Source organism: Oryza brachyantha, chromosome 3 (genome assembly GCF_000231095.2).
Source record: "Oryza brachyantha chromosome 3, ObraRS2, whole genome shotgun sequence".
In the NCBI taxonomy this organism is placed as follows: domain Eukaryota; kingdom Viridiplantae; phylum Streptophyta; class Magnoliopsida; order Poales; family Poaceae; genus Oryza; species Oryza brachyantha.
In genome coordinates this window covers 17,252,162-17,277,360 of record NC_023165.2, presented here as the reverse complement: position 1 = coordinate 17,277,360, position 25,199 = coordinate 17,252,162, and the positions used below count along the sequence as shown (strand labels likewise).

The 25,199-nt window shown below is 40.8% G+C and overlaps 1 long non-coding RNA gene across 4 annotated transcripts; it reads right to left on the bottom strand.

Moving 5' to 3' along the window:
- Positions 1-16,687: 16,687 nt before the first annotated feature.
- On the bottom strand, positions 16,688-23,760 carry LOC121053934. Of its 4 annotated transcripts, none has more exons than XR_005811440.1 (7): positions 23,688-23,760; positions 20,544-20,682; positions 19,428-19,655; positions 18,543-18,684; positions 18,335-18,431; positions 18,205-18,243; positions 16,688-17,219 (listed from the first exon to the last, which is right to left on the bottom strand). It is a non-coding gene; the product is annotated as an uncharacterized LOC121053934 (long non-coding RNA). The 4 variants fall into 4 exon arrangements; XR_005811441.1 differs by lacking the exon at positions 23,688-23,760 and adding an exon at positions 21,565-22,102; XR_005811442.1 differs by lacking the exon at positions 23,688-23,760 and adding an exon at positions 21,275-21,555 and having other exon boundaries at positions 18,499-18,684.
- Between the last annotated feature and the right edge of the window lie 1,439 nt (positions 23,761-25,199).

Genomic DNA, 25,199 nt, shown 5'->3' with positions numbered 1-25,199 from the left:
CTGATGTGATGATTAAGATGATTAATTAGATGTAGAGCAGACGATACGTCGTTCACGACTCCACCTGAGACAGTTCTGTTTCTTCCACCTTTCACGGTCCCACTGGACCCACTCCCACGGAAACGGGCATGCAGCGTAGCGTAGATGGCAATAAGGCATGCATGCGTTGATTGCATTGCATCATCTTCCTTTTTTTGCTTTCTTTTTTTTTTGTTAATAACAGGGGTATGGTCGCCCTTATTTTTGGCGGTCCGGGGACCACCCGGACCACCCTACAGCTCGGCCACTGTGGCCTTGGGACAAAGGATTGAAACTCTTTTGCTATTATCAGTTCATGACCTTGTCATCTCAACTGCAAAAGATATTTTAACCTCTCTTGGTGTTTGGAGCATTTTGGGTGGCTGGTAGTGCTGAATGCCAGGGAAATGAGATGAATCACGGATTGTTTAGATGACGTCATGTCACATCGAATGTTTGAACACTAATTTAAAGTATTAAATATAGACTAATAAAAAAACTAATTTCATAAATAAGTGGTAATTCGCAAGACAACTTTTTTAAGCCTAATTAATTCATAATTAGAGTATGTTTACTGTAGCATCACATAGGTTAATCATGGATTAATTAGGTTCAATAGATTTGTCTCGCGAATTAGTCCAACATTATAGATGAGTTTTATTAATACTCTATATTTACTATTTATAATAAACGTCCAAATATTCAATAGGACGAGCGAACTAAAAATAACTCACATGTCCCGACCACCACCTCAATTGGCTGCTTAAGATCAGGTGAATCCCATGACTCCAATAGCGGGCAGTAGCTGTCTTTTCCAAGTGGTGCTCGCTGGTGACGCACTTGATGTAAACACTGCAATCAGAGCATTTGGCTTTGTCGCAGCCTGGTTGTATGGATGTGGCATGTGGAAAAACCTACTGGGATTGGTGAAAAAAAATCACCTCATGCATTCAAAATTTTAATTTGTTTCTGTTGCAAAAAATATATACCCCTCCATTCTAAAATATAGCTATCAAAACTTTCTTAAAAAAGATGATCGTTTACTTAGAGCATCCCCAATAGCTCATCTAAATTTGATCATCTATATCATCATTTGGATAATCATCTAAAACAGTTTCATCCTTCATATCTCTTTGTACTCCAGCAGATCATCCATATATGACATCCTCCATATTTCTTTAGAGAATGGAGAGAGAACATCTAAATATAGAGTTTTTCTCTCATAATATGGATGACATCTAAAAATGGAGGATGAGATAGATGTTCTGTTGGAGCTCATTTTTTTTATCTCTCATCATTTATTTTTATGATGGAGGATGGAATAGATGAACTATTGAGTATGCTCTTACTTTCCCATTCTACCGTAACAATCTATGTCATACCAACTACCTAGTCCTAAACTATAATGAGTGACTACTTTGACCTTAGACTAAAATCGTTAATCCCTCCGTAAGGTTCTTAGATAGCAAAATTTTGGAATAGAGTGAGTATATATGCAATTAAAATAAGAGAAATCAATGGTAGAAAGCAGAACATAAAGGGTTAATAGCTAAATTGATCCTTCAAATTTCACCTAAGGCTCATTTTGGTCCTTGACATTTCAATCTATCCATTTTACTCCTTCAAGCTTTAACTTTGGTTCAAACTTATCCTTGGACCCACTTATAAAGCACATGATTTATCACAATCAACATATTTCTTCATAAATGACTCTTATACCCATCATTCACATACGAAAGAAAAAAGGAAAAATAATATGCCTCACTATCTATGCAATAAAACTATGTCTTTAGGAAATTCCATACACCCAACTTTCTATAGACATACATCCAAAAAATATATGACAATATTTTTAAATAAAATTTGTGTATAATGAATTTTTGCATAGGTGGGTAATACACGGTGACTTATGTAAAAATGAAAAATAATTATTTACTTTCAAGGTATGCGGTAAAGCTAAACCCTCGTGTGGAGTTGCTGAAATAATGAAGAGTAATATACAATGCTATCTATTTATTTTTTTTCCTTGTGTATGCAATTTCAAGCTATGGAAAAAAGAGACATTTTCTAATACAAATATTGAGTGTGATTAGTCATGTGGCATGTTATCTGGATCAAAGATGATTTTAAACCAAAATAAATACATGGAGGACACGTATGGATAAAATGAAAGCTCAAGGACCAAATTGAGCCTTTGATAAAACTTAAGGGATGAGATTGGGTATTCATCGAAGATTTTTTTTTAATACTCATAGGAAGTACACTTGGGCACATTAAATATATAAATAATATCACGTGTGTTCTTCTAGGACTATAATTAGTCCATCACATTCTTTCCTATTACTTAATTATATTCGAACTCGGTCAGGCGAGGGGGGTGGGGTAGGGGGGACGCTCTCCTTCGCCGGTGTGCCCTTTCACTGCCAGCGAGAGGGGAGGGGAATCCCGACAATGGGATCTCTCACCGGCAGTGTCTCCATCCCACCCGTGCCTGGAGCATCATCACCGTAGTTCCTAGTCGTTCTCCCGTTTTCTACTAGCAACTCAACCAGGGAACCATATGGTACCACCTGGTGTCATATGGTACCGAGCTAAGAACCTTGGTACCATTCCCTTTTTGTGCTTTTTTATTATTTTCTATTTGTGTTGACGTTAAAATTGACGTCGACGTGTCACACACGAAGGTCTGGAAGTCGATCTTAGACAACTCCAGTGCAGGATCTAAATTCTTAGAAGATGCGTGGGCGTGCCAGTCAGTTTGATCCTGCAACTAACAAGATGAACATTAAAACAAGCCGATTGGCTATCGAGCCGATAGGTAACAAATAATCCAGCTGATCGTATGTTGATGCTGTAACGGTTAGCCGATAGGATAAACAATCAGTTGTAAAAGCTTGGATCGGCTAGAAATAGACTTGAATTAAATATTAGACCGACGTAATCCGTCAAGTTACTTATTAATCTTAGTCGATCGGACGAGCCCCTATAACCAAATCGAAATGTACATAGATTGGACTTAACCAAGACAGTATACAGTCGAGCACGATAAGATGATAGGAAACATGAAGATCGATAAAGCTAATAAATAAACCGACGAATTACTTGGAATAAACAATAAATCGTTTGTTACGATCGGCCAAAACCAATTAGCATGTAACCCTCAGAAGCCAATGTGACATAAATAACTGTCCATCTAACTAAATCAAGCCGATTGATATAAAAATAATGCAATGCGGCAATCGGCTATTCTATTGATGTAAATATAATGAACATGTAGATCGACAAATATCATCGGCTATAAACGACTGACAAAGGACCAAGATCTATAAAATATCTAGCCTAGATTGCTAAAAATAATTATAGAAGATCGGACCCAACCGAGACAGTTCGAGACGATGCAGCCCCACGTCAGGTGCCAAGTTACGCCGGAGTTGAAAACCTCGGACAAGAGGGCGGCGATGCGCCGAAATTTGATTGTATACGATTTACAATCACCCCAGGCATACATATTTATACCCTCAGGTAGAGGCTAGGCCGTCTTAGAAAGGCATACAACTCCTAATAGATAAAAAGAAATAACAAACTGCTATGCAGATTCTATCTCTAACACAAAGTTCCGATCGGACTTTAACTCTCTTAGAGATAAAGAAAAAAATCTAAATTAACTCTAATTAACAGATAAAATTAAATTACACGGACTCTGATTATTCTTAAATCTATCTGTAATATTCTAGTCCAATCGGACTCTATTTCTTATCCGATCTAGACTCCATCGGCTGAATCCGAGTCATATTCCGCCTGGTTTTGTATCTGATTGCCGTATTTCCTGTTCGATTCAGTCTTTAATCACAGTTTAATCTCCAGCGGTAATTATCCAAATTATGGCGTTAACACTATGTTATTTTTTTTAGGATATACTTTTATATGATAGTATACATAGGCATTACACAAGACCATATTTTACATGTTATTTTTTGTACATGGTCATTATACATGGTCAATTATACTATGGTACAAGGTGCTACCAATTAATATGGTGTACCACTGTACATGATAATGTTTTATATGGTATTATGCATGACAACTATGCGTGACGAGGTACTACATTTAGGTAGCGGCACGAAGAGCAGTGGAATGAGGAAGCACGGTGTGTGGCGGTGCTGAGGCGCAGAAGTGTAGCGTGCACGGCGTGGAGGCGCACGTCTTCTCTATTTCAATCGCGCGCGTGTCTGCTGTGGCTACGTAACTTATACCGTTCATACGATATGGCATCTGCTAGATGGACTATTTTTGAAAGCAATTAAACACATGCCAATTTCTTTTATGTACTACTTAAAATCGGAGTGGTCCATCCTCTTCCCTACCCACGTTATGTAAAAACCACTGCTTACTCCTCACCCCACGTTACACAAAAACATTCATGAAAAACAAAAAAAATCAAGTGTTTTTTTTTTCTGTATGGGCATGTGTACTTATGAAGTCCCTCATCAAACAATTATGTGAGACAACTGCAATACATACGTACATTCTAGTTTTTTTTTAAAAAATGACTATTTTCGTAGGCAGATGCCGCAATCGCCTGTGATAATCAATTTCCTATTTTGGTTGCCAAAACATTTTTTTACTAAGCACCTACACACACTCAAGAGATTACAAGCCACACTATTTATTTGAACGAAATATGCACCCGCGTTGTTTATGAGATTCAAACTCATGACCTCACATCCAACTATACACACATTCTTATCATCACACTATCAAACAATGGTTGTTTGGAACCAAGATAATATATTCGTGTCTTTCACATCTTCTGAACTTGTAATGCATATTTAGTTCTCTAAATAATGTTAAATAAAAAGGTAATCAATTACAAAGTAGCTCTGTAACTTTTATATAGAGCAACTTGTTTGAAATAAGTATCAGCTATTATAATGAATATGTAGGGCTCTAAACAATCTTTTTAAAAAAACTATCAACTACAAAGCTTGAGATCTCGTCAAGCACTACAATTTTCATACAAAGCTTAGTTTTATCTAACTTCATATAAATAGATTATGTGTAGATACGAATTATTTTAAATTTGATTTTTGCTAGCAGGCCATTAAAAATCGTGCATGTGAAAAATCAATTTTCCTAGGCAGGCGTATTAGTAGCCTGCTTGCGAAAATAAGATCATCTTCTCAGGACGTCTACGTTGATAAGTTTTCGTAGGTAGGCCGTATCTTTTCCTCATGACTGAGCACATTGTAGGGGGTATATCTAATGGCCCGCCTGAAATTTGGAGGGTTGATCCCAGATATCATTTATGCCGTTTCCCGCAGGCGCTGATGAGGCGAATGCACTGCCACGCAGCAGTTCAATCTGCTTACAGCAGTTAGAAATTTGAAGCAATTCAGTGAAGAAAGAGGAACTAACTATCTATCTACATATATGCAACAAATGGACTACGCATATGTACCTCTCATGGTCATCATATATAGTTGTTGCCTGCTTGCATGTACACCGTTGGACCTCGGCTGGTTGAAACTCTCTCTAGTGGATCAGGGGATGGAAGGGGTGGATTCACGCGGTCACGTTGTTTTGAATCTGTTGTTGAAAAACGCCACACAAAAACCACCAAGACACAGAGATGGAACAGCCATATGCTACATAAGTTGATTCCTGCATGACACATATATATTGAACAAGACGGCGACATGCACAGACCTTTTTGGAGGGATTGGAGGCAAACTGCGGTGCCAATGTGCCATCCTGAATGCTGCGATTGAACTGGGCAAACTGTGACGGCAAGGCAAGGATTCAAGACTCCCAACCGCGGTGCACCGCCTCTGGACCTCCAACGGCCTCTCGGGCTTCTCCGCCAGCTGCTTCCTCATTAGCCTCGAAGCATCATCCTCGGCTGTGCACAAAATCGAAGCAAGATATAAATGCTGATCTGGTGATAAAGTGATACCAGTGCTATCGTTTTGGTTGATAAATGATGAAAGATGAAATATTATTTAGTATTTTGATAATTAGCTAATGGTATAAATGATGAAATTAATTACTATAAACTTAAATATCTACGTTTGAAATATAAGATAATAAAGTTATACGTAGATTTAAAAAATACACTTTTAGCGGTTTAATAAATTATGCGCAAGAACCGAGTAAAAATCTAAATATAATCAGTGTAAAAAAACACAGTCATCATGTTACCTGCATTCAATGCCTTTAATTATTACCTTTATAGAGTCCTTGATCAAACCCAACCAAGCTTGGAGGACAGTAGGAAACCATCGACCTAATGTTGTTGACACATGTCCTGCTTAAATATTTTTAGAGTGAAGTACACCAGCGGTCTTTAAACTTATGCATGTGTCATGTAGGTCCATAAACTCTCAAAATATATTTTTGGTTCTCCAAACTTGTCCAGGGGTATCATATAGTTCCAAACGGGCTCTGACCCGCTCCATCCGCTGACGTGGCATACTACGGTGGCGCCTACCAGAAGAAAGAGAAAAGAATAAGGAGAAGAGAGATACTGACATGTGGGACCCACGTGGCCAAACCAACACGTAGGCGCCGCCGTGGCATGCCACATCAGCGAATGGAGCGGGTCGGAGCCTGTTTGGACCTATATGACACCGCTGGACAAGTTCGGGGACCCAAAAATGTATTTTAAGAGTTCAGGGACCTAGATGACACATGCACACAAGTTTAGGGACCGCTGTTGCACTTCACTCTTATTTTTACCAAGCCATAAGTTCATGACTCTACTGTGTACTGTTTATGGTACGAAGGATGCGGTCAAACAGAGTATGGTGGTGATTGTTTGGATATTTTATGAAAAAACCAAACGATATATTTGCAAACTAAAAATAATTTATGAATAAAAACTTTTATAGACGTGTTTTTAGCGAGCTAATAAACAAGGTTGAAAAAAAACTACTATGGAAAAACCTCAAAATAAACTCTAAATTTAATTTGAAAATTCAAATTTTAGCTTATAAGCATAAACATAAGAGAAAAGATGAGGGGGTATAATGTCATGTGGGGCCGTCATTATAGGCGTCGATTAGGAGCCCAAGATAGGGCAAAACGAGTTTAGGCATGCACTCGGCATGCATGGAAAGCTAGATTCATGGTGTTTGTTTCCTTAGTTAGTTAGTTTATTTTCTTAGATACTTACAGAGTTTGTTTCCTTAGTTTATTTCCTTAGTTATTTGGGCTACGTACATATATATAGGATGTAATCGGTACTCTTAAGGATTAAGCAAGAATTAATACTTTTACTCCCTCCTCTTTCACCGTTGGGCAGCCAAGTAAAAACCCCGACGCCCCTACCGGCCGAGGCTACGAGTTACGTAACCGTGGTCTCGCCGTCTTGGGCGTCAACGCCCTTGACATATAACAAGTGAGATAAGTGGGCTTTAAACACTGTCACACCATATTTATGATTACATGGAGAGAAAAGAAAATGAAAAAAATTAGTAGACTACAAATTTACAGCTAGCTACATCACATACTTTGAGACGTTGCGTGTACGACCATATATACATGGATAGCATACTTGTTTATAAGTAATTGTTATACATGTTAGCTCTATAGTAGCTCTCGATGATATGAAGAGATTTTAGAGCCAACCACTAACTCTTTTTTGTTTATGTTGCTCTTACCTGTCGATGCACGTGGATTTCTCGCTGTAGGGCTTAACGAGAACCCGTGATCCGCAGATGAAATGCGGGTTGCGCCGCATTAGGATGGTGCTCACCGTTTCTGGGCTCTGGAAGCTCACGAACCCGAACATGCGCCGCTCCTGGCACGGGATCCTCAATTCCTCACATCGCGTACCGGACCATACTGCCTGCCAAACGCAAGAAGCCAATTAATTAATATATAATAATTAATGCCACGTCATTTGAGGGTATGCAACAAGCAAGCAAAGAAACACCGTATATATGCGCAAATGTATGTAGAATTGCAGACCCGAAGTAGTTGGTGACGTCGTCCTCGGTAAAGGTGCTCTCGGCCGGGAAGGTGAGGTATATCTGGTGCGAGCTGGCCTGTGTTAAGGTTGATTTATCGGTTCGCTGATATTTTAGGAAAAGATATGACCACCGTAATCCTGTCCGTAATCTATCTCTAACTCTAAAATTCATAACCCTCATGGGCCGTAACTGCGATCGGTGGTTACGGGTCAGAATCGGATTAGGAAAAGCCCCCGAGGCCCACTAGTGCTATATAAAAGAAGAGGAGCCCACGGGGACGCTCGTGTCGCTTATTCTCGCAACTAGAAATTCGAAATCAATCTCTCCCAATCAGAGACGTGCTAGAAGGGTTTGGTGCGGCAATTCCATGGCAGTGGCATTGGAGACCCGAAGGTCGGAGATTCAGAACAGATCATCAGCGATCTAATCTCGCCGGAGTTGAAGGAAAGAAGACGGAATTGAAGGAAAGAAAAGAAGGAAATCAGATGGCTTCATCTGCAGGTTTATTTAGTTTTCCGCATTTGAATTAACCGATGATCATGTATTGATTAGGGTTTAAATTCGTAATCTATTGTTTTTGATTGAATTGAATTATCTAACATTGTGGTATCAGAGCTTTACTACTCGTACTTGGTCCCATATAATCAATTTTCGGCCTAATTGATTGTTGCAATCGGATTAGGGTTTAAGTTTATGACACTGGTTGTTTAACATACAGTGTAATTGATTCGAATTCCAATCCGAGAAATCAACTAAACCCTAGATCGAAAACCCCAAAATTCATTCACTAAAATCAATTCGATTCGATTGAATTTATTGAATCGAAGAATTTACCGGAGTGGAAGTAGTAATCGTCGTCGCCGTCGTGTGGACCTTGGTCACTGCACGGTGTCGCCGCCGCCGCTGCTGCCGCCTCCGCTTCGGGGAAATAGACCGCCGCCGCCGCCGCCGTGCGGGCTTCGGCCCGCGCGTGCGCGCACGCGGTCATCGCCGCCGCCGTGCAGGCTTCGGCCCGTGCGCGCATGCTGCTGTCTCCGCACTCCTCCTCTAGCCGCGCTGGCCATGCCGCGCGCGTTGCCACCGTTGCCGGGCCTCGGCGCCGACGGGAAACGGCCGGCTTGGGCGCCGCCGTCTTCGGGCGCACGCGCCCCCCTAGCCGACGGGCGACGGGTCGCGTCCTTGGCGCATGCCCTCCCCACCGGACCGCCGCGCCGCCGCCTTGCATCTCCACCGCCTGTCGCCGGAGAGAGGAAAGGAGGAGAGGGAGGAGTTCGAAAAGACATAGGGTTAGGGTTTCGGCCAGCTGGGTCACTTGATCCATGCCGCGCCGGATCTTGGCCATCGATTTCGATCGGATGGCTATGGTGCAACCCCTCAAATCTCCTAGGCTGCCACCGCTACATGGGTCGTCGGTGCTTGTGGCCGACTTGGCCACATGGGCCGACACCCATCTACACACACACGCGCTGCCTAACGGGCCGGCCTCTTATGGGCCGGCCCGGTAATTAGATAGCTGGAGAAAAAAATTTATTTATTTATTTATTTTAATTTTTTTTAATTTCAGAAATCAATTTATACCTTGTTTGGGCTGTTTAAAATTGCTAAAAAAATTGATAAAATATTATTTATTGCTCAGAAAATTATTTCTAGTCAAATGGAACCAACGGGAAGTTTGCTAGAAAGAATTTATGATGTGAAATTATTTATTGACCAACGTTATTTATGATTTCACGTCAATTTAAATTTGATTATTTCTCCCTTGATTATTTCTGCCTAACGGTGATATAATTAAGGATTTATTTTATTATTTTCTAAGTCTTTTGTGCCCAACGGTGACTAGATTTGGAGAAGTATTATATATAATATTTTTTATTTTGATCAAATGTTTTATATTATAAATTGTCATCTGCAGCTTTGTCACAGCTTAAAAGGATTGAGCCACTTGATGGGGCTAATTATGCTGAATGGAAAAACAAACATGCTCCTGAATTTGGGGCTGTTGGAAAATGATCTTGTACTTAGAGAGGATCCACCTGTGGAACCAAAATTAGTTGATTACATGGATGAGAATGATGAGGAATACATCAATCTCAAGTGGGCTTACGATGAAAAGTGGTCCGCTTGGGAGAAATCAAACAGAGTGTCCATAATGTACATCAAGAGCAACATCTCTCCGTCCATTATAGGGAGGATTGCTGACTCTGACAATGTTAAGACGTACCTGGCCAACATTGAATCGAACTACAAGGCGTGTACCAAAACTTATGCCAGTACTCTTATCATGAAAATGGGATCTTCTGTCTATGATGGAAAGAAAGGCATCCGACAACACATCATGAAATTGTCACACATGGCTCATCAACTAAAGACGATGGACATGGAAATTTCAGAAGCCTATCTTGTCCATTTCATCCTGAACTCACTAAACTCTGATTATGATCTGTTCAAAATTCATTACAATACTCAAAGAGAAAAGTGGACCATTTCAGAGCTTATCTCCCACGCAGTGGAAGAGGAAGAGCGTCAAAAGGCCAAAAGGCAGAAACATATTGACCAGCTCAACCTCGTCAACTCTAAGGGCAAGAGAAGGTTCCATCAAGGAGAAGCCTCTGAATCAAAGAAAAAGGGCAAGTCATCTCACCCTCCAAAACAAGGAGGGAGTAAGACTGCTCAATCAACTGCTCAACCTTCAGCTGGGCCAAAATTCAAGAGTCCTCACTGCACTTTCTGTGATAGTGATGGACATTGGCACAGAGACTGCCCTCGCTTTAAGGAGTGGTTGGCCCGTAAAGGTATAAATGAAATTAATGAAATTTCCAACGTTAATGAATCCCTATATGTTGAGTTTTTCCAAAATTCTTGGTGGGTTGACTCAGGTGCCACTGTGCACGTTACTAATTCATTACAGGGATTGAATGGTGTCCAGACGCTAAGAAATGGGGAGCACATCCTAAGAGTAGCTGATGGAGCGGAGATTGAACTGGAGGCTGTTGGAGACCTCGCACTCAAGCTTCCCAGTGGCTACAATTTAATACTTAATAATATCTTAGTTGCTCCTTCCGTTAAAAGAAATCTTATTTCAGTTAGAGTCCTAGCAGAGTCAGGATATGACTGTTATTTTTCCAAGAGAACTTGTTACATTAAGTATCTAAATAAAGTAATTGGTCTTGCCTTCGTGCGAGACAAACTTTACTTGCTCTGTTTGGATCATACTGTGATGAATGTCATAAATGCCTGCAATGATAAAAATGAGACTTCATCGAAATTGTGGCACTATCGCTTAGGCCACATTTCTAGGGGGAGAATCGAACGTCTCATTAAAGAAGAATTATTACTGCCCTTAGATTTTTTTGACGCTGATCATTGCATAGAATGCGTTAAAGGAAAATTTGCTAAATCAATTAAGAAAGGAGCCACTAGGAGCACGAGTCCACTAGAAATAATTCAGACTGATATTTGTGGACCGTTCCCAGTGACATCTGTAGATGGTTTTGATTCATTCATCACATTTACGGATGATTACTCCCGTTATGGATATATTTACCCCATAAGCGATCGTTCCGAATCTCTCGAAAAATTCAAAATATTCAAAGCAGAAGTTGAAAACCAGCACAACGCAAAAATTAAAATAGTGAGATCGGACCGTGGTGGTGAATACTATGGGAAACATGCTCCATTTGGGCAAAGTCCTGGTCCATTTGCTCAATATCTTCAGATTCAGGGGATTATTGCTCAATATTCCATGCCTGGGGAGCCTCAACAAAATGGAGTGGCAGAAAGACACAACCACACACTCATGGAGATGGTGCGGAGCATGCTTAGTCACTCCAACTTATCAAATAAATTATGGATTGAGGCATTAAAAACGGTTGCACACATACTAAACGGAGTCAAGCAAGTCTGTGCCGAAAACTCCGTATGAATTATGGACCAGAAGAAAACCAACATTGAATTATTTGAAAGTGTGGGGCTGCCATGCAGAAGGTAAATTATTCAACCCCCAATTAAAGAAATTAGACCCTAAGACTGTGAGCTGCCATTTTATCGGTTACCCGTTGCATTCTAAGGGATATCGATTTTACTGTCCAGACCGTGTTACTAAATTTGTAGAAACCAGACACACTGTCTTCTTGGAAAATTATGAAACGGGGAGTTCACAGGAAAGGGAAATTAATCTTGAGGAAATTCGGGTGAGTGTTTCTTCTCCTCTGGAAATCCAAGGGAATAATGTCCCTATTTTTCATAATGTACCAGAAACTGTAGTTCCCACTGTTGGCGCTACAGCTACTGCCGAGGAAAATACCGAAACTCATGAAAATAATGAGCCTCAACACAGTCCTGTGATACATAATGAAGAAAAAAATTCCGCAACCTGATCCTGAACCGTCTGTGGTCAATAATGACAATCAAGAATTAAGACGATCACAACGGAACAGGAGATCTGCCATCCCTGATTATTATGAAATTTACATGGGTGAAGATATTGGGAAGGTAGACAACCCCACCTCATTTAAAGAAGCCATAAGCAATCAAAATTCATCCAAGTGGATTCAAGCCATGGAAGATGAACTCAAATCAATGAGCCAAAATAAAGTGTGGGATCTAGTAGAAATTCCTAAAGGAGTAAAAACAGTAGACTGCAAATGGGTCTACAAAACTAAATTGGACTCCAAAGGAAATATCGAACGATTCAAAGCAAGACTTGTGGTGAAGGGTTTTTCGCAGAGAGAAGGAATTGATTACAATGAAACGTTTTCTCCTGTCTCTAAGAAAGACTCATTCAGAATTGTCATGGCGCTAGTGGCACATTATGATTTAGAACTCCATCAAATGGATGTGAAAACGATATTTCTAAATGGCGACTTAAATGAAAATGTTTACATGGCTCAACCGGAAGGTTTTGTTGTGGAAGGAAAGAGCCATATGTGATGCAAACTTAAAAAATCTATCTATGGACTTAAACAGGCGTCAAGACAATGGAACCTTAAGTTCGACGAAATTATCAAGAAATTCGGATTTAAGGAAAATAAGGTGGACACTGCATTTATACCAAAATTAAAGGTGGGAAATTCATTATACTAGTACTCTATGTAGATGACATTTTATTAGCAAGCAGTGACAAGAATCTGCTGCGAGAAACCAAGGAATTTTTGACATCGAAATTTGATATGAAAGATATCGGTGATGCATCATACGTTTTGGGTATCGAGATTCACCGAGATAGGTCCAAAGGGGTGATAGGATTATCTCAAAAATCATATATTTCCAGAATATTGAAAAGATATAATATGAGCAAATGCTCGACATCACCTGCTCCAATTATGAAAGGGGATAAATTTGGTTCATACCAAAGTCCGAGAAATGAATTGGAAGAAAAAGAAATGACTAAGGTACCATATGCTTCAGCTGTCGGAAGCTTAATGTATGCTCAAGTTTGTACACGACCAGACTTGGCGTTTGTAACCGGGATGCTTGGCAGATATCTGTCTAAACCAGGTATGGACCACTGGAAGGTAGTAAAAAAAGTATTGCGTTATTTGCAAGGAACTAAACATTACATGCTCACATACAGAAAATCTGATAAGCTTGAAGTTATAGGCTATTCGGATGCTGACTTCGTAGGGTGTTTAGATACCAAAAAATCTACTTCTGAGTATATATTCACTCTCGCGGGGGGAGCCATTTCATGGAAAAGTACTAAACAAACACTGACTGCATCGTCGACAGTGCAGGCATAATTTGTGGCATGTTATCACGCAACGGGGCAGGCTGTATGGCTCAAAAATTTTATCCCGGGATTATAAGTGGTTGACAGCATTGAAAGACCACTGATAATATAATGTGACAATGAGGCCGCCGTTTTCTATACGAGTAATAATAAGTCAAGTGAAGCTACCAAACACATTGACATTAAATACCATGTTGTGAAAGATAGAGTACATGATCAAACAATTGAAATTGAATACATAAACACTAAATCAATGCTTGCGGATCCGTTAACCAAAGGCTTACCTTCCAATTTGTTCAAAGAACATGTAGCCAACATGGGATTGTGTAATGACCTTAAATATGATCCTGGAAACCAAAGCAATTAAGTTTAATCAACACCCGCTTAATTAATCAAGGGTTTATTTATGTGATATAGTGAACTATAAGTCTTGTTGTCTCAATGATGCTAAATGTTGCTGCGACACATTGTTTTGGGGAGCTATATTATATGATGGACTCGTAATTAACCTCTAAATCATGGGGAGAATGTTGGTTGATTTATCGATTAGCCGATATTTTAGGAAAGGATATAACCACCGTAATCCTATCCGTAATCTATTTCTAACTCTAAAATTCGTAACCCTCACGGACCGTAACTGCGATCGGTGGTTACGGGTCAGAATCGGATTAGGAAAAGCCCCCGAGGCCCACCAGTGCTATATAAAAGAAGAGGAGCCCACGGGGACGCTCGTGTCGCTTATTCTCGCAACCAGAAATTCGAAATCAATCTCTTCCGATCAGAGACGTGCTGGAAGGGTTTCGTGCAGCGATTTCAGGGCAGTGCCGTTGGTGACCCAAAGGTCAGAGATTCAGAACAGATCATCAGTGATCTAATCTCGCCGGAGTCGAAGGAAAGAAGACGGAATTGAAGGAAAGAAAAGATGGGAATCAGATGGCTTCATCTGTAGGTTTATTTAGTTTTTCGCATTTGAATTAACCGGTGATCATGTATTGATTAGGGTTTAAATTCGTAATCTATTGTTTATGATTGAATTGAATTATCTAACAGCCGGGATTATTATCGTGTCATCGCCACCTCTGAAATCCATGTACCTTGCTGCATCCTCCGCGAGAACCACCGAATGCTACCCATGCGGCCTGTTCAGTATTAGTTGCACTTCATGTTTGATTTAAGGGTAGTCCCAATAGGACATTAATGATAGTTTCTATGTATCTTAATTATCTTGATAACTTAACAATTTGCTGAGGTGGCACCAGCTTTATTATGGAGAGAGAAGGAAAAACGAAGACACCATTTCCTCTGAACAAAACCAAGTCTTCTCGCACACCGATGCGCTAAGAAACGGTAGAACTAGCGATGGGGAGACTCAGGTCGTTTCTTCCTCTTCTCCCCCAGATCCCTTGCGCCGCCGCCGACTTCTCTTGCGCGCTCTGGTTCCCTCTCCTCCGTTCCCGCGCGTAGCCCTGCTTCACTCTTCCTGTACGCGCTCTCGATTCACTCTTCCTGCACGCGCTCATCTCCCGCGCCCTCAGTTGCCGCCCCTCTCAGAGAATGGATCGAGTCAGTGGTTCCATGCAACGATCTAGTTCTCCAGCTGCCCACGGTGCTGCGACCTCTGCTCCGGCCGCCGGCGATACTAACCATCAGGTGGGTTTACCAATTTTGTGCAATGAAACCAATATGCTAACCATCTCAATGAAATTAATAGTTCAGATATGCTAACCAATTTTCTGGATTGGTATGTTTAATATATGGTTTGGGAAATTGTATGCGGTAGTCCGGACGGCGAACAATATTCCTATATGTTCTTTGTTGTAAGATGTTTCATCTGATATATAGAAATGAATCAGGCTATATGCTTTGCTTGCCACAGTTGATCTCTTCATTGTTTTTATTGCATTTAAGTTATCTCTAGTATAGAAATTGTTGTAGAAACTATGGATTAGGAAGAATAGTTTCTATTGCACTTTAATTGTCTTCTTTCTCTCTTGGAAACTGCATCAAGAAACCATTCATTGGGACTGCCCTAACAACTGCCTAATTGGTCGAAGAAATGGGAGATGCTAGATTTATGTACCTCTCGATGATGCGGATCTTGTTTAGGCGGGAGAGCAGCCTGGTGAGGCTGTAGCCTGACTTGCCATGGCGTTGGCTCTCGGTGAGGTAGCCGTCCGCCTGGAGGCCCTTGCCATACTTCCCGCGGTAGAGCGTTGGCAGCGACGCAATGGACACCAGATGCCCCGGTGTTGCGTTCAGCAACTGTGTGATCGGTAGCTCTAGCGTTTCCAACGAGCCGGATGTGGCACCCGGGTCGTGGCACACGTCGCTGTCATGCAGCGAGAGCGAGTCCAGCTGGTACACTTCATGGTGTGAGTAGTGGCAATTCTGGCCGTTCTTACGTATGCCTTTGGAGAAACTAGTAAACGTGCACGTGCAAAGCATATTGACATATACTGGATGGAGTTTATTAAAAAAAATTATATATCACTTATGTTATGCTCAAAGATGGTGTTTTATTATAATTGTATTATAATTTAATACAATAAAAAATACACAAACATTTTATTTCTTTATCGTGTCAATATCTATATTGGTCATATTTATAATTAAGTACATAGAATCGAAGTCCGGCAGATAGAGCAATTAAGAAATATGAATGGGGTAACAAACATAAGAAATCCAGAGTCTCTTGGCATGCCATAAAAACTAACTATACAGTGCCAAATTCGTAAATTAGGATTTGGAAAATATAATTAATGCATAAATCATTCAAAGCTGGCAGCTATATCACAACTCTTGTAGAGATCGAAGTTGTGATTGTAGATGCATTTCCTTGGCAATGACAATCAAGAATTCACATCCTTGATTCTGGCAACTGAGTTTGGACCAAAGATTCATTTTTTCATACACCTCTCCAGATCTTAAACTCAAACTTGTATGAACATTTTGGGGATATAGTACATATATGTTTAGACCACAATATAATATCAAGCAAATCAAAAATGTTTATAAAGACAAAACATCCTTAACATCTGTACATTTCCTAACTAAAATTCTTGCATGATGTACCATGTGTATATATGGACCTATTCTAAGACATATTCTCATAATTACAATTTAGTTTTTGCTTCGGTTCAAGAAACCCTCTTGAGCCCTCTGAAATCCATGGCATCAATACAGTTTCCTCTGGATTCATACTTGATCATCAACTTGAGCAGCACGGTCGCCTTCTCCTTTGTTGCCTCCCTGCACCCAACCTGCAGCAGCATCATCACATTCTGGAACACGCCCACCTGGACCGCCTCGACCACGGTGACCTGCCTCGCCGCAGCCGTCGCCGGAAACTCCACGTCGTCGCTGCATTTCTTGCAGATGCAGTGGAGCGAGGACACGCAAGCTCGGTGGGAGGACACGACGAGCTCGGTGACCGTGTCGGACACGCGGAACATCTTCTTGACGAGTACCGCCACAGCAAGCGCGTCAACGCAGTACACAAAATTCTGCAAAACAAAAAGAGTCAAAGGTGTATACTGTGTTGCCTACTGAAAGTTCCTTTTCTTCTTTTTATTTGCAGGTTGACATGCGATTTCTAGCATCATAGGCTATCTACAGATCCTTTTTTTTACTACAAGTACCTTGTCTTATTCACTTACATGGGCTCTTCAATATGATAATTTGTTCATGATCAGCCCTCCCTTTTATCATCTAAGCTAGCCAAGGTAAAGAGTCATCACCTTTGTGTCTGGCTCCCCTATTCATTTTCTTACTATCTCAGTTTAGAAAATTTTCAAGAGTGAATCCATATGTTGAATTTCATTGCAGGGAGAACAAATTAGTTGATGCCATTCCGTGGGAAATATTTTTCCCTTCTGATCTCACTTGTGATCTTCCTTTGTGCAGGCAATATATGTATATTTTAGGGATGGTGGATTTGTTTTTTTTTCTTGTTTTACTGTACTACATAACATTTTTTACTGTACTACATAACATTAGCTGGCTTTGTTTTTTTTTTCTTGTTTTACTTCAGAATTTCTTATCTCTCTGTACTTAAGATTTGGACAGGAGTATCAATGGTTTTCAGTCTCATATATATTATCAGAGGTCCACTCTCTATTAACTTTTAATCAATTTCAGCTCATTTTATGGTTCTTTTCCATTTGTACGGATATACACTGCTGAATCAAATAAATATACAAGTCAAAGTCATAGCTGCTCTCAATCAATCGTTTCTGTTATTTGTGCAAATGCCCAACTTAAGATTATAGTGGAAAATTGTATTCCTAAAAAGGAAAGCTGCTTTTCAAAAGTCACAAGTTGGTTGCTCATATATGTTGGGGTTAAAAACAGAAAAATCGATGATTTAACATCTAAATGTCAGTAGTATCTACACTGTTTTTTGTTTGAGATTAGTATGCAGCTTGCACTTTGTTTCTGTGGTTGGCTGACTCCTTATAATTCTTAGAATTAGAAAGAAAATGGAATCACCTCTCAAACTTCAGATATTCCAGACTTTATCTTCTGGATCTGTAAAAACAGTAAGTGAATAATAATCAGTAAAAAGAAGCAAAAGTAGTCTAACATAATGCTCAAAATGAACTTGTAGCTGCTCTTTGACCTCTCATTCTAAAAATGCTGAGTTCTGCACACTATCAATGACAATGAGAACTTCAACCATTCCTGGTGCATAACACTTCAGTGCATCATAAGTATACCTGCAGATTTACTCCTAAGTTTATTCTAGGTTCAATTATTGCTGGAAACAGAGACATTAAAATGTACCTTCTTGGAATTTGTATCCATCAAAACATTTGGCAGGACTTTACCTGCAGATTTGCTAACAAGTTCCCATGGATATCGTGGAGCTTTTTGAGATTTTAACAAGGTAGCCGCTTCCTCAATCCAATAATAAGCCCATGATCTTCAAGATTCAGCAGCAGTAGGTTGCATGCAGCAGAACCATTTCTTCTGCAAATAAAGAAATATATCATGACAAAAACATTCGGAACATTACCCTACCAAGTTAAAGTATTCCAATGTAAGAGTATGTAGTCCAGTTATGTTCCAGCATGCTTCCAATATAAGAAAATTAACCAAGAACAGTGCTCATCAAATATTTATGCATGATGGTATTTGAAATATTGTCAGTCATCAGATATGAGCTCAAAGATATTAAACAAACAGTGATGGGCTTGAAAGGTGAATAAAATCATGAGACTTGCTTGGTAGCCAGGAACAGCTGTGTACTTCAGCTACCAAATTTCTATGCACGTATAGAAAATTGTGGCTCCAACAATATTACGAAAATATATGCTTCATTTCTGATTGTTTAGACCATTCATCCATGTTAAATAACTTTACTTATGTATTACAGTATTCCAAGAATCTAATATTCCACCCTGAACATTAATTATAGCAGACCCCCTGAACTAACAATAATGCCCTTAGAAAGGTTTCATTGGCCCAGACAACCACACCCCACCACATGAATTGTACAATATAAATATCACGACCATATTATGATTGAAAATGCATCTGTTTTATTCGAGGAACATTGATAAGAACATTAGCTTTCACCCATGAGATCATGACATGTGAAGGAGTATTTGCTTCTTGATTAGAAGTTTGGAACTCCATTTTATCAGTACTCAACATGAAAGAATTGGAAAGTCCTTGAGAAATAAACAAAAGGGGAAGAAAAGAATACTTACAGAACTGTTTGGCTTTGCTGGATACAACCCTTGTCTAGATCGTTGTTCACTTTTTGCGGGCAAATATTGTCCCTATGAATTGCCACCAGTCTTCTTCTCATCTCCAGCTTTGCTACTCAGTGCAGATAGAAGGAAGACAGATGATATATCACCTCCACTACAATTGCCAACTTTAGCCTCACATGCTCACAGTCACGCCCTCCAGATGCCATCTCTCTCAGAACTTTCCTGGAACCAACAGGAGAGAAAAAAACAAGTTCAGGGGGTGTTCTCATGTGCAGTGAAAGGATCTAGATGTGTTTTCATGGAGAAAAAGAGAAGTTTCACAAGAATAAAGGGGGCAGAATATGCAGCTAGCACAAATTACATTACCACCAAGGAGAAGTATGAGTATGATCAATGCAACAAAGCCTTTCAAGTAACTCCGCATATCTGATTATTTATAATCGCGTATATAAGTGTAACAGTAGTGGGCAAGGGCAAATGGGCAACCGTTTGCAGTAAACTTTAGCTTTTAATAAAATGGATGTTTTTTAAAAAACAAAATTGAACGAAGTGGTACTTGGTGATTACCGATTCCACCCCATTTTTTTTCTCTTAACTCAGTTCTCAAATCCCAGCCAAGAGGCAAAAAGATATAAAGCGAATTACGTCTTCCCTAGAGCTACCAACCCTAATTCCTCTTCCAGTTTTAGTAGGATTGTATGAACATTGAGGATCACAAGAGTTCCAAAAAAACATCTCTAAACTGCTAAACCGACATCAGTAAATTTAAATTCCATCAGAGGATTACTAACTGAGCTAACATTGCAATCACCACCGCAGAAATCAGCGAGCTCATCAATACTCTCATCCAAGCAGACTGTGCTATCGACATTTTGTAGCTACTTATGGATAGAAATAATATAACCATCCTCAGAACCAGATTAGTGTCTGTAAGTTCAGAAAGTACCACTGCACAGTACATTCATAGCAGTGATATCTCCCAAAAAAGATTGAGAATTAGTTCAGAGCACTGATATTATACAGAGAAGCAGATGAAGTATTCCTTTTGAAAGTGCTAACATATTTAGAATAACAGGAAGGCTTATAAGCAATGAAGAATCCTTGACTTACCATCCAACAATGGTTCCTTGAATTTGATCTCCTCCATTTCTTGACAGGCAGCAGTCTCTTGGTCTTTTCTTTTCTGTCTCTTCTTTTAGTGCTCATCTGAACTGGGGGATACAGTACATTTTAGGGGTCTTCCAAGTCTCTGAAATGGAGCCGAGAGAAGTTATTGGACATGCAAAACCATGAGCCATACTCTACAAATTAATTGAGAAAGCCTCCAGATTTAACTTGGTGCTAAATATAAGAACCAGAATGGCTCCAAAATGTCAAGATAGTAATATGGGTGGCAACCCTGACGTGGAAACAATACTAATATAAGGGTTTATTCTAGATAGCAACTGCATACAGCATTAGATCTATTGTGGGTTGTGCAGTACAACTAAATGAATGTATCGAGAAGGGCGAAGAAGCATCTTTAATCAACGGAAACAAGTATAAGCATGTCAAGATTATGAAATGAAGTGTATCATATGACAAATAGCATTAGACTTGCCTCCTAACTTGTAGATTATACCAAACAAAGTTGATCTGTACACAGCATGCGACTACTGATTTCAGTATACAACATGTGTAGCCTACCATTCTACCTTCTGCTTGTTTTCGTGGGTTATGTTGCGATCTTTCTTGGGTTATTAAAATATTCTAATTCCTTGGTCTCATACTCAAATATAGGCACCGGAAGACATTAGTTCAGCCGTTGAACTCTACAAGCACACCATGTCAGTATTATATACCTTGGAACAATCATCCAAAGAGGAGCAATGTGATTACATCCATACTTGGTACTGTATGCTTATGTTCTGTGCTCAAGAATTGCAACACGGTGTGGTGCTTTGGCAAGAATCTTGTGAATCAAATGTCTCTGACGTAGTAATTTCACAAGGTGCAAAACTTGGGAAAAATGAGCTGAGCTGATCATTTCCTTTCTCAGTAATCATTTAAAAGGTGTATAATGGCAGAATCATCAGGGTTCACGTTTTGTAATGGCGCACATGATTCAAAAAACATTTTGGAGTTCATATACCTCAGCAAAGGAAAGCAACTAAACAAATACGTGGGCAATATTTTCTCTGAAATTTGGGGCAGAGGGAGCAGCGGGCCTGGAGTCCAGAGAAAGCGAGCGCGGCGGCGTCCGGTGAGGGAGACAAGCGGGCACAGCGTCCGGTGAGAGAGAGGGTCGCTGCTGCTCCTCGCTGGGGTAGAGGCGTGGCAGTCCGTGGTGGGCTGAGGGGCGACGACCGGGGGGAGGCGCGGCGGGGACAGTGGACCGAGGGAGCGGCGGTGGAGACAGGCAGGGTGAGGGGCATCAGCGCGGTGTCCGGCAATGGAAATAGCGGCCTCGCCGTCCGGTGAGAGAGAGGGCCACGACTGCCGCCGGGAGAGGGAGAGATAGACGGCGGGCTGAGGGGCGGCGACTGAGGGTGAGGCACGGCCGCGGCGACGGCGGGGTGAGGGAGGGCGCCGGGAGAGGGAGAGATGGACAGGGGCTGAGGAGAGGCGGTGACCGAGGGGGAGGCGCGACTGCTATCGTCGCTGGCCGAGGGAGCAGCGGCGGCGACCGGTGCGGTGAGGGGCAGGGGGCGCGTAGGTGTGGTCGTCGTGGGCTGTTAATTGCAGTGTTAATTGGATGGTTAATCCAACTTGAAATCTGGATCGTTGATGGACAGATCTGATGATCAGCAAACTCTTGTGTATACTTTTCTGGGTGGACTTAGAAAAGAACGAACTGCTACTTTTTATATTAGTTTAGATAATACAATCCTTTGCAAGCATAACAACAGGGTGGAATTATTCAGTGATTTCACCATAAAGAAACTATTTAAAATACTCCTAGAACTATTTAGAGTAAAATATAAGCTCAACATGTACATGTGCAGCCCTAGCAGGCTTGAGATGTAACATAATATGCACTGTTTTGTATTCCATAATTGAATTTCTACCTTCACTTGCGGTGCAAATACGGAAATAAAATGAAGAATTAATTTAACTCCTTTGATCTTTCTAATTTACTGTATCATATTTAAAGGTTCATTATGCTTGAACTTGTAGTGTAGAACAATGTAAAAAAAGGAATCAAAATATTCTATGGAAATCAAATAAAATTGATGTGCAAGCAACCATATACAAAGTAAAGTGTACTACAATATATCAACAGGACTTGGTCCAACTTACATACCAGCCAAGCTGCCAGCAACAAAAAAGAACCTTGGTCTATTTGACTGAACACTCATTGTTTGACACTTCCATTACTACCCCAATTTACATCAATATGACAAATGAATACGGAGCACGAATGCACAAGCTAAGATAACTAAAACATTGCAAGTTGTGCTAGAATTGGCACTCTTATCAAATATCAGTAAGCAAAGTAAATATTCATTTATCAATGATCTTCTATCAAGCAACACGAGTATATGCTGATAACAGATTGACAATGACATTATCAGTGGAGCCAGCTCAATAAGGCAGTCATAAACATATTCCCATTAAAATAAGCTCAGTGATATGGAGTTGCCCTGAAATAGGAGAGCATGCTGGTCTGAAAATCGGGAACAAAAATTGAAACGAAATTCAGTCTGCAAGTACCCTAACGATCTGAAAATTCGCACCCTCTTTAGCGCATACAAGCTAATATTAGTTTAGATAAGAAGGTAAATTGATGTTGGGTGCAAATTAGGCAATGCGGTAAACCCCAGGACCCAGCTCTAACGCAAAATTGCAGTAGGAACAGTATGTCAGTACGTGGACGCAAGCTAACCAACACATGATTTACTACACACAGTATAATTCATGGAAAACTTACAAAGGAAAATGACAGGAACAAGTGAAGAACAGCAAAGGTTTACAAATTATGCATTACATACTACAAAAACCAAGATTTTGGGACATGAAGTAATGTTAATTCCGTGAAGAAATAACTGAAAGGTTTGGGCCGTTCACATGAACTGAAAGCCATAACAGAATCAAGAACCATCTCCCTTCCAAATTCTTCCTGTTGCTCAAACAAGAAAATCCAGGACAAAATCGCCCAATCAAGAACCGGCATGGGAATTCAACTGAATTCGGAGCAGAAACAGCTCTATACTAAAGCATGAGCTACTAACGTTAACCATTTTACACAGGAATTACGAAAGAACTGTAGGTTACCTCTTTCTTTTTCACCGGAGATTAATGGTGGTTGATTTGGGTAAGTCGCGGCGGGGTGAGGGGCAGAGGGAGCAGCGGCGGTGACCAGCGCGGTGAGGGCAGGGGGCGCATGGGTGAGACGGCGGGTGAGGGGCAGAGGGAGCGGCGACGGCGACCGGCGCAGTGAGGGCAGGGGGCGCGTGGGTGAGACGGCGGGGGGAGGGGCAGAGGGAGTGTCACGCACAGAAATTCCTCACACGAATTTTTGAACTTAATTGTGTATTAAATCCTGTCCAGGACCAGCCAGGGTACACAAAAAGACAATGTTGATTACATAATCATCGTTCTTAGAAACAACTGAAAATTAAACTTATTCTAGCGGAAATGCAGCGGAAAGAAAAAGGTAGACTAGCTCCAGCGGGTACGGCTCCAGTCCACAGGCAACGCTTCGACGGCGGAACAGCTCACTCCTGAGAGGCACCTCCATCGGACTCGACTTCTAGCTCTAGGGTGGGAAAGTTAAGCAAGACTGAGTACAAACCACCATACTCAACAAGTAACACGGACTAAGGGGGAAATAAATGATGCATAGGGATTAACAAGGACAGGCTAGGGTTAGTTGCAATAAAGCAGCAGTTAAACAAATAACAGAGATTAAAAGAATAAAGGTAATAGAATACAGTAAAGAATAAGTAAGTAACAGTTATAAAGTACCACAACACTGTCCAATGTTACACCACGTTGCAACAGGCCCAACCACTACTCAACGTTACGCCACGTTGCAGTAGCCCAACCACTACTCTTCTTCTGACTTGGAGTAGATAAGAATGTCATCAATGAAGACAACCACAAACTTATCCAGGTATTCCATGAACACCTTATTCATGAGATTCATGAAAAATAGCGGGGCATTAGTAAGTCCAAACGACATTACCGTACACTCATACAAGCCATAGCGAGTAGTGAATGCCGTCTTGGGAATATCTTCTTCCCGAATTCTCAATTGGTGATACCCTGATCTCAAATGGATCTTGGAGAAAACTTTGGCTCCCTTCAACTGATCAAACAGATCATCAATCCTTGGCAGAGGATACTTATTCTTGATGGTGACATCGTTCAAAGCACGATAGTCCACATACATTCTCTTAGTTTTGTCCTTCTTCTCAACAAAAATAACCGGGGCACCCCAAGGCGAGGTATTCGGTCGGATATAACCTTTCTGGAGCTGTTCATCCACTTGCTTCTTCACTTCTGCCATCTCCTTAGCTGCCATCCTGTAGGGTCTCTTATAGATCGGTGCGATTCCTGGTACCAAGTCGATACGGAACTCGATCTCTCTTTCTGGCGGCATCGTTGTGAGATCATCTGGAAACACCTCCGGATACTCACAAACCACTGGTATGTCTTCCAACTTCTTCGGATCTTTGACTGTTTCCGAGGGTTGCTCTTCGGCTTCCATCTGATTCAAACAAGTCCTGATTGACACTGACTCCGGCGACTGATAAGTCACCACTTTACCACCTTCGCTGGTCA